The sequence below is a fragment of the Penaeus chinensis genome, chromosome 4, assembly GCF_019202785.1.
Source record: "Penaeus chinensis breed Huanghai No. 1 chromosome 4, ASM1920278v2, whole genome shotgun sequence".
NCBI lineage: Eukaryota > Metazoa > Arthropoda > Malacostraca > Decapoda > Penaeidae > Penaeus > Penaeus chinensis.
Genome location: NC_061822.1, coordinates 44,639,205 through 44,649,204, shown reverse-complemented (window position 1 = coordinate 44,649,204; position 10,000 = coordinate 44,639,205).

The window sequence follows — 10,000 nt, the reverse complement described above, 5'->3', positions numbered from 1 at the left end:
AGAGGAGAGAGAGAAGGAGAAGAGAGAAGAGGAGAGTGAGAAGGAGAGATGAGGAGAGAGAAGAGAGAGGGAGAGAGAGTGAGGAGAGAGGGAGAGAGAGAAGAGAGAGGAGAGAGAGATAAGAGAGTGAAAGAGAGAGACAGAGAGACGAGGAGGAGAGTGAGGGAGAATAAGAGAAGAGATAGAGGAGAAAGTGGGATTAGAGGAAGAGAGAGAGAGGAGAGAGGAGAGGAGAGAGAGAGAGAGAGAATAGAGGAGAGGAGGGAGAAGAGAGAGAGAAGTGAGGAGAGACGAGGAGAGAGAGAGAGAGAGGAGAGGGAGAAGAAGAGATAAGAATGGAGGATGACGAGAGAGAGTGAGAGAGAGAGAGGGAGGAGAGAGAGAAAGATGACAAGTGGAGAGAGAGATGAGGAGAATGAAGGGTGATGAGAGATGAGTAGAGGAGAGAGAAAGAGAGAGAGGAGAGAGAGGAGAGAGAGAGAGAGAGAGAGAGAGAGAGAAAGAGGAGAGGAGAGAGAGGAGAGAGAGCGAGAGAGGAAGAGAGTGGAGAGAGAGATGAGAGAGAGAAGAGAGAGAGAGAAGAGAGAGAGAAGAGAGAGAGAGAGAAGAGGACAGAGAGAGTGAGAGAGAGAGAGAGAGAGAGAGGTAGAGAGAGTAGGAGAGAGAGAGGGAGAAGAGGGAAGAGAGAGAAAGAGAGAGTCGAGAGGAGAAGGAGAGAGAAGAGAGGAGAGAGAGAGGAGGATAGGAGAGATGGGAGAGAATGAGAGAGAAGAGAAGTGAGTAGGAGATGCAGGAGAGATTGTGAGATGAGAGGAGAGAGAGGAGAGAGAGAGAGAGAAGGAAGAAGAGGAGAGGAACGAGAAGAAGAGAGATGGGGAGAGAGAGAGAGAGAAGAGGAGAGAGAGATGGAGGGAGAAGAGAGATGAGAGAGAGAAGGAAGAGAGAGGAGGAGAAGGGAGGAGAGAGAGGGGAAGAGAAGGAGAGGAGAGAGAGGATAGTACGATAGGAGAGAGGAGAGAGGAGAGGAGAGTGGGAAGAGAGCAAAGAGGAGGAGATTGATAGAGAGAGAGAGAGAGAGAGAGGGGGGAAAAGGGGAGAAGTTGAGGAGAGAGAGGGTGAGAGAGGGGAGAAAGGTTGAGAGAGCGAGAAGAGAAGAGAGGAAGGAGTGAGAGGGCTGAGAGAGAGGGGAGGGGAGAGGGAGGAGAGAGCGAAAAAGGAGAGGATAGAGAGAGAGAGAGAGAGGTGAGAGAGAGTAGGGGGGATTGAGGAGGGAGAGAAAACCGAAAGGGGGGGAAAAGGGGTGGGAGGGAAAAGGAAAGAGGATGACGAAGTGATGAGAGAAGATTGAGAGAGGAGAGAGATGAGAGAGGTGAGAAGGAGGATGAGAGTAAAGAGAAAGAGTTGGATGAAGAGGGACGAAGAGATGAGAGGAGAGACTAAGGTAATCGCATTTATTTCGTTTCTCTTTCCCTCTTTCTCGCAAGCCAAAAAACTTTTGAGCTTCCGGTCGTAACCCTGTCTTGGGAGTCTTCCTTTTTTCCCTTTTTTAGCACTCCTCTGTATCCATCATTTTTCATCTCCCCTTTTCACCCCCCCGGCTTCTTGTCTTGTCATTCTCCCCCCTCCTTCTTCTCTCTCTTTTCTCTCTCTCTTCCCCTTTTTCCCCCTCTCTCTTTCTCTTCGCTTCCCTCTTCCTCCCTACGCAGAGGCATTGATACAGACATTTATGTCAGTTAAGGGTTTTTGTTCTGAACTTTTGGTGGCGGGGTTTGTTTTTTTTTTTTGTCGGGGCCTGCTGACTCCTGGTTTTAGTGGGAAGGAAGGTCGATGATTTCGGGGGGTTTGGGTTTAACTTATGTGAGGGTTTCCTAGGGGAAGGGGTTGCCGAGAGAGGGAGGGGGGGAAGGGGGGTTTGATGGGACGGTAGTGATTTTTTTGGTTTTAGTTGTGATGATGGTCTGGTTAATTATTGAGGTTGTGAAAAGGGGTTTGTGTTTTGGACGGGGTTTAAAGGGAAGTTAAAAGTGAAAATTAAATGCCGTGACTTATGGGGAATTGTTTTTGACGTTTAAAATAGATACATATATTAACGGAAAATAAAAATGGTTTCGTTCGCTATTTGGGGGTTTCAATATCATTGGGGGGTTGAACTGGCAATATGAGGATTAGTTAATGGTTGAGGGGGTAAAAAAGTGTTTGTGTTTTTTTAAAATTGATAGCATGGGTAAACTGATCCTGAAAACACCCCGGAAATATAATGAAAAATCATACCTTTTTTTTAGACAAACAAACACATAAACAAACCAAAGCAATGGTGTATCTATATAAAGTTAATGATGATAATGATAACATTTCATATAGTGCTTCTTGCTGAACTTGCAACACGGTTTTGCTTTCAGTGTTGCTATTGTTGATTTCATTGAAGGCAACATTAGGATTCCAGTAATTCATCATGCTATTAATTACCGACTGATGAATTTAATTATCCTTTTTAGAATTTTGAAACACTAAATCATTTGTTCTTTATAAAAGGAATGACTAAATCAAAGTAAAGCAATCAAGAAAATATGAAGTAGAAGAGTACGAAGAAGAAACAGATGAAAAGAACAGGAAGAATAGAAAGAGCAAAGAGTAACTGAAGAGTGAAGGAGAGAAAGAAGAACCCAAGACAACCAGCGAACAAAAGGGAAGAGCCGCAGACAGAAGAAAGAAGAAAACTCATAACAAATAAAAAAAATCCATATTTCTTTTTCTTTTTGCCTCCGATTTCCGCGCGCCGCTCGGCGAAGAACGAGAGTTGCACAGTTCCCAAATAAACCCCAACGCTTGCACAGGGAAACTAATTGCGTTGGGAACAGTCTTTCTTGCAAGCCGGGGCCCCCCGCCTTTCCCCCCAGATGAAACGGGTTGTCTCCCCGGAATCAACAGCTTTGCCCCCTGAAAAGGAGGGAAACGGGGGAAGGGTGGGGAGGGGAAAGGGGAGGGGGGGGGGAAGGGAGAGGAAGGGGGAGGGGGGGGGGGAAGGGGAGGGAAGGGGAGGGGGAGGGGGGAAGGGAGGGGAAGGGGGGGGGGAAAAAGGGGGGGGGAAAGGGGAGGGGGAAGGGAGGGGGAAGGGGAGGGGAAGGGGAAGGTAAAGTTTTGCAGTCGAGGCAAGGGAAAAATTTGGGGGAGGAGGGGGGGGGTTTAAGGGATGGGGGGGGAGGTTGAGGTGGAAAATGCGGGGGGGAGGGAAAGGGGTGAGGAAGTGGGGGTTGGGATGGGGGTGGGGGGCGGTAAAGGGGTTTATGTGTTTTGGGTTGTGATTTCTGAAGTGGGTCTCTTTCTCTTCCCTTCGTTTGCTTTTGTTCTTCACCTTTGCGTTTGTCAAGTAGCTTTGATTTATTTGTCTTTGTGCATTTCTCTCTTTTATATATTTATCAAATTATATATATATTTATATTATATATTTATATATATATTTATTGATTATTTATTTATTTTTTTAAATACATACATACATATATATGTATATATTTATTATATATATATTTTATTTTTTAATATGCACCACATTTCATTATGGATATCATATATATAAATATAATTATATTATAATATATATATTGTATTAATATATATATATACATTATTTATTGTTATAAAATAAAATTATATATATATTTATATGTATTTATTCATCATATTATAATTACTAAATATAATTTTTATATTATATTGTATTATATATATATTTTATTATACTTTTTGGTGTGTGTGTGTATGTAATGTATATGTTATGTTTTTATATATATGTGTATATTTTACTTTTCACTACACACAACAACACTCAACAAACCAATTATGTATCCGTGTGTGAATTCTCTCTGAGTGCACACATATCTATCTCATAAACACAACTCCTTTATGCCAAATAAACCCATTTCAAGGGAAAAAGGGGGGAGCGCCCAAAAGGGGGTTCCTGTTGCGAGACTCGCGGCCTCGGCTAATTAATCGCGCGGAAAGGGAATTTGGCGAAGGAACATTAATAAATCCGCGGCTCGAAAGGGGAGGCCGGGGTGCACCCCTTGCGGCCGAGGGGAAATGGAAGAATTAGAGGGGAAACAAGATACGAATAAAGAGGTGTGTAGAGAGGGAATCGAAGGAAGGTAGAGGGGGGGCGAGGGTTTCTGGCAGAGTGAAAAATTTTTGAGAAAAGGATTCTTGCCAAAATATAACCACGTTACTTTCACCCTTTCTCGCGCCGGGGCGCGCACACCAACAACACATACCAAAACACACACACACACACACACACACCACACACACACAACACACACACAAAGGGAAAAGGGGGCGGGTATTTGAAAGTATGTAAAGAAAAAAAAGGGAAAAAGAGAGAAAAAAAAAGGAAAAACAAAACCACACTTAAAGAAAACTTAAATACACAAAAGAGATTTTCAATCGAAAACAATAAAAAAAAAGAAAGAATAAAAAAAATTGTTAGCTACTCTCACCATGTTTGCGGACAAACACGTCCGCTGCCTGAAAAATATTGACCTACGTTTTTCTCTGTTTACCTTCGTAGTTCAGTTAATTGATTGATTAATAACGAAAGGCATTCATTCACTGTGAATGGCATTGCTACTACTGTTATCAGTGTCGTTATCATCTTTTTCTTTTTTTTTTAATTTTTTTTTCTAATCATCATTACACAAAATATCATTGTTATGTTATTTTCATTATAAATTTTTATTATTTTTGGTTTATTATCTTATTTATTATTATTATTAATTTTTTTATTATTTTATCATTATTATTTTCATTTTTTTTTATTTTATTTTATCACTTTTATTATCCTTTTATTATTATTATCATTATCATTATCTTATTATCATTATAAATTCATTACTATGTTTTCTTTTTTTTCATCCTTCATTCATCATCTTACTAAATCATTCTCATTATTACTTTGTCCCTCATTCTTTTCTACTTTTATTATTTATCACCATAAATTTTGGGTTATATAAAAGAGAGAGAGGAGGGAGATGAAGAGAGGAGATGGAGGAGAGAGAGGGAGGGACGGGTAGTGGGGGAAGAAAAGGGGGCCGAGACGTAAGGGAGAGAGGAAGAGAGAGAGAGGGAGAGAAGCGGGGGTGAGAGAGAGGGGAGAGAGGGAAATATAGAGAGAGAGAGGAATAAAAAGATGAGAGAATTAGTGAGAGAGAAGAGAAGGGGAGAGAAGGAGAGTTGTGAGAGATGAGAGGGGAGAAAAATCAAAATAAGAGCGAGAGGGAGGGGAGAGGGGAGAGAGAGGGGGCGATAAAGGGGAGAGAGATATATTATAATATAAAAATAGAGAGAGAGAGAGAAAAAACGAGAAAGAGAAAGAGGAGAGAGAAAGGGAGAGGGATGAGAGAGAGAGAGGGGGAGAAGAGAGAGAGAGAGTTTGAGAGGGAAAAGAGAGAGGACGAGAGGGAGATAGAGAAAAGACGAGAGAGAGTGAGAGGAAGGAAGCGAAAGAGAGAGAGACGAAAAATGAGAGAGAAAATAGATAGATGAGAGAGAGAGAGAGAGAGGAGAGAGAAGAGAGAGAGAGGAGAGGAGAGATGAGAGAGAGGAGGAGAGAGAGAGTGGAGGAGAGGAGAGTGAGAGAGAAAGAAAGAAGGAGGAGAGAAAAGAGGAGAGAGAGAAAAAGGAGGGGAAAAGAGAGAAGAAGAGAGAAGAGAAGCGAGAGAGGGAAAAAAAGAGAGAGGGGGTAAAGAGAGGAAAAAGGGAGAGAGAAAAGAGAGGGGAGAGGAGGGAGAGGAGGGGGAAAAGAGGAGGGAGAGAGAAAAGAGAGGGGAAAAGGTTGAGATAGAGGATGAGAGAGAGATGAGAAAAGAGAGAAAAGAGAGAGGACGTGAGGAGAGAGGATGGAAAATGAAGGAGGAGAGAGGAGAGGAGGAGAGAGAGAGAAGGAGAGTGGAGAGGAGAGGGGGAGAGAAGAGGGGAGAGAGGGGGGAGAGGACGAGAGGGACGAGAGATGTGGGAGAGAGGGGAGAGAGAGGGGGAAAAATATTGAGAAAAAGATGGAGGGAGAAAGATCTGAGAGAGGAGAAAAGAGAGAGAGAGGGGAGAAGAGGGGAAAAACGAGGGGAGAGAGAGACGGGAGGAGATGAGAGAGAAGAAGGAGAGAGAGGAGAGAGAGGATGAGGGAGGAGGAGAGAGAGGAGGGGAGGGGAGAGATGAGAAAGAAGGAGAGGAGAGAGAGGAGAAGAGAGAGAGTGAGAGGAAGAGAGAAAAGGGAGAGTGGTAGAGAGGAGGGGAGGAGAGGAGTGGAGAGAAGAGAGAGGGGGAAAAGAAGAGGAGAGAGAGAGGAAGAGAGAGAGAAAGAGAAGAGAGAGGAGAGAAAGAGAGAAAAGAAAGAAGAGGGGACAGAGAGAGAGAGAGAAAGAAAAGAAGGAGAGAGAGAAGAGAGAGAGAAGAAAAGAAGGAGAGATGAGGAGGAGAGAGAGAGAGAGGAGAAAGAAAGAGGAGAGAAGGGGAGGACGAGAGGGAAGGAGAGAGCGAGGAAAAAGATGAAAAGAGAATTTTTGAGGAGAGAGAAAGATTAAAGAGGAGAGAGAGGAAGAGAGAAGGAGACGAGAGAAGGAGGAGAGGAGATGAGAAGAGAGAGATGAGTGGAGAAGAAGAGAGTAAAGACGAGAGAGAGAGAGGGGAGGAGAGGAAGAGAGGGAGAAGGGAAAAAAGGGAGGAAAAGAGAGGATGAAAAGGGGAGAGAGAGAGAGAGAGAAGAAGAGAGATTTGAGAAAGAGGTGAGAGAGAGAAAAAAGGAAAGAGATGTTGAGTGAAGAGAGGGGAGAGGAGGGATGAGGGTTGAGGGAGAGGGAGGAGGGGAGAGAGTGAGAGAGAGACGGAAAAAAGGAGAGAAAGAGAGAAAAAAGGGAGGGAGGGAGGGGGGGTCTAAAGGGGGAGGGAGGGGGGGGAAGAAGGAAAGGAGAACGAGAGAGGAGAGAGGAGGAAAGGAAGGAAGAGATGAGAGAGGAAAGAGAAAGAGAGAAGAGGAGAGAAGGGGGAACCACACACAGAGGAGGAGAGAGAGAACACACACAAAAAAGGAGAGGAGAGGATGAGGAAGGAGGAGAGGAGGGAAAGAAAGGTTCCAACCCAACCTTTCCCCTCACAACAACGTGGTGCCTCTTTTTACCTTCCCCCTTTTCTGTTCTGTTTTTTCTCTCTGTTCCCCGTTTATTTTTTTTTTTTTTCCCAAGTAAACGACGAAATAAAAGAGGGAAAAAAAAAAAAAAAAAAAAAAATTAAAAAAAAAAAGGGGGGGGGGGAGGGGGGAGGGGGAAAGGTAGTGGGTTTGAAGGTTGGAATGGGTGTGTGGTGCGTTGTCCTTTTTCCCCCTTACCCCCCATCTCTTTTTAAAAGTGGAATTTGCTTTTACCTCCTCCTCTCCTACCCCCCTCTCTTCTTATCCTTTTTCCCCCCTCCTTCTTTCCCCTCCCCCCCTCCTGCCCGTTTCCCCTTCTTTTCCCCCCCCCCCCCCCCCCCCTTTTCTCGACTCCTTTTCCCCCCCCACATTATTCTCCCCCCCTTGCCCCCCCTCCCTTTTTCCTCCTACCCCCCCCCTCCCCCCCCTCTTTTCCCCCCTTTCCCCTTACCCCTCCCCCTTCCCCCTTACCCCCTTACCCCGCCCCCTTCCTTTTCCCCCCCCCCCCTTTCCCCCCCCCTCTCCCCCCTCCCTCCTCCTACCCCCGAATCGATGGTGAGCAACGGAATGATCCGGGTTCAAAGACTTTGCGGACGGGTTTATAAGTGGGTTTGGATGAATAAGCGCTGAGTGGGTCTCGATCCCCCCCCGAGTGTTGAGTTAATGCATTCTGAACCCCTTTTTTGCGTTTTTTTTTTTTTGCGGGATTTATGAATGGGGAAGGGGTTTTAAAAAAAATTTTTTTTTGGGAAAATTCCCCCCCCTTTTCTTTTTTTCTCTTTTCTTTCTTCTTCATTTTTTCTTCGTCTACTTTCTCCTTTTTATTTTAATCTCCCTTGGGGTTTTTTTTCTTTTTTTTTTTTTTTTTTTTTCTTTTCTCTCGTTTGGGTTTGTTTACTTAGATGACTGATTGACAGACGAGTGCTTATAGATAAAAAAGATACGATGGGAACGAATTATTTTTAAACTACTGAATCTGTTAAATGCCGAAAGTTATTTTTTGCGATTTTTTCTTTTGTTGTGATTTATTTAAAGAGATGGAATGTCGAGGAAATTTTTTTTTTTTTTTAAATCGAATGAGGAAAAAAGGGAATGAGGGGGTTTTGGTTAGATATAATGCTAGGAGAGGGTTGATGGATCGTTTTATATGTGGTATAAGGGTGGGGTAGATAGACAACGAGATAGATTAACAGATTGTCATATATCTATAGGCAGACATATCGAGAGACAGAGATAAATAGATAGATAGATAGATAGATAGGTAGGTAGATAAACAGCCAGATAGATAGATAGATAGATAGATAGATAGGTAGGTAGATAAACAGCCAGTGGGATAAAAGGGAAAGATGATAGTTAGTTTAGATAGGAGAGAGAGAGAGATAAAGGAGAGGACAAAAGGATGGGGAGAGGGAGAAGGAGGGAGAGAGGAGAGAGGAGAGAAAAGTGATGAGGGGGAGAGAAAAGGAGGAGAGAGAGAGAGAGAGAAAGCGAGAAAGAAAGAGAAAGAGAACACAAAAAAAAAATAAAAAAATAAATGAAAGAGATTTCCCGGGGAAAGTTTGTTTTTTAAAGGAAAAATTTTTAAATTGACTCTTCGTTCCCGCAATTCGCCGCCCACGTATACAAGTTGACTTTGGATTATTTTGGGGAGGGATCCCCCCCGCCATTTTCATTTTTCATTTTTTTTTTCATCCCCCATTACCACCCCCCGCCGCCGCCGCCGCCATCACCGTTGAAAAAGAAGGAATTCCAAAGAGGTTTTCACCAAGAGTGTAATTTCAAAACCTTAGCTGCCCCCCCCCCCTCCCCCTCCCCCCCACCATCCCTTCCTCTATCGTAAACATTCGCGCCCCCAAAAAAAGGACTTTAAATTTTTAAAACTCCCGCCAGATATAACGGACGGAATGGGGATTGTAATATCAGTCTTGTGGTTGTTACCACGAAAAAGCAAAAGAAGTCATTTCATAATAACTAATGTAAAAATTTAATATATTTTCCCATAAAATTAACTCTGGCATTCCAACCCCACGTACAAAGCTGCTACGAGAACAGCCTCGTCTTCTAGCGCTGCAGCATCTTGAGAATATGATAACTTTGGGGAAGAAATGAGAAAAGGAATCTTGGAATTTTTTAAGAGTCTTTAAGAGATGCAAAGGGCTTTAAAGTCTTGTTGTTGATGCGGCATTCAGTCGGTATTATTATCGTATTATTGCTGTTATCATTGTTGTTATTTAATGCTTCTTCTTCATCTTATTATTATCAGTATTATCCTTATTATTGTTATTATTATTATTATTATTATTATTTATTTTTGTAATTTTTATTATATTACACACACCCCAGACACACATTTATATATATATTATTTTAATATATAAAATATATATATATTATATATATACACACCACACTTTAAAACCCCCACACACATCCATAACATTTAAATACACAACACACACCACACACGTCCGCACACCATACACACACACACACACAACCACACACACCCCACCTTTATATTAATATATATTAATATATAATATATATATATTATATATATATATTTTATATATATATTTTAAAATTTTTTGCATATGGGCATTTATATGTGGTATTTATATATTATTATATATATATATATTATATATATATATATATATATACATATTTGTATATGGGCATATTAGGGGGTATTTTAAATATATATATATGTTTATATGGGAAAATATATATGTTTATATGTTTTGTATATATATATATATATGTATATTATATACATTATATATATATATATATATATATATATAATATATATATATATATATT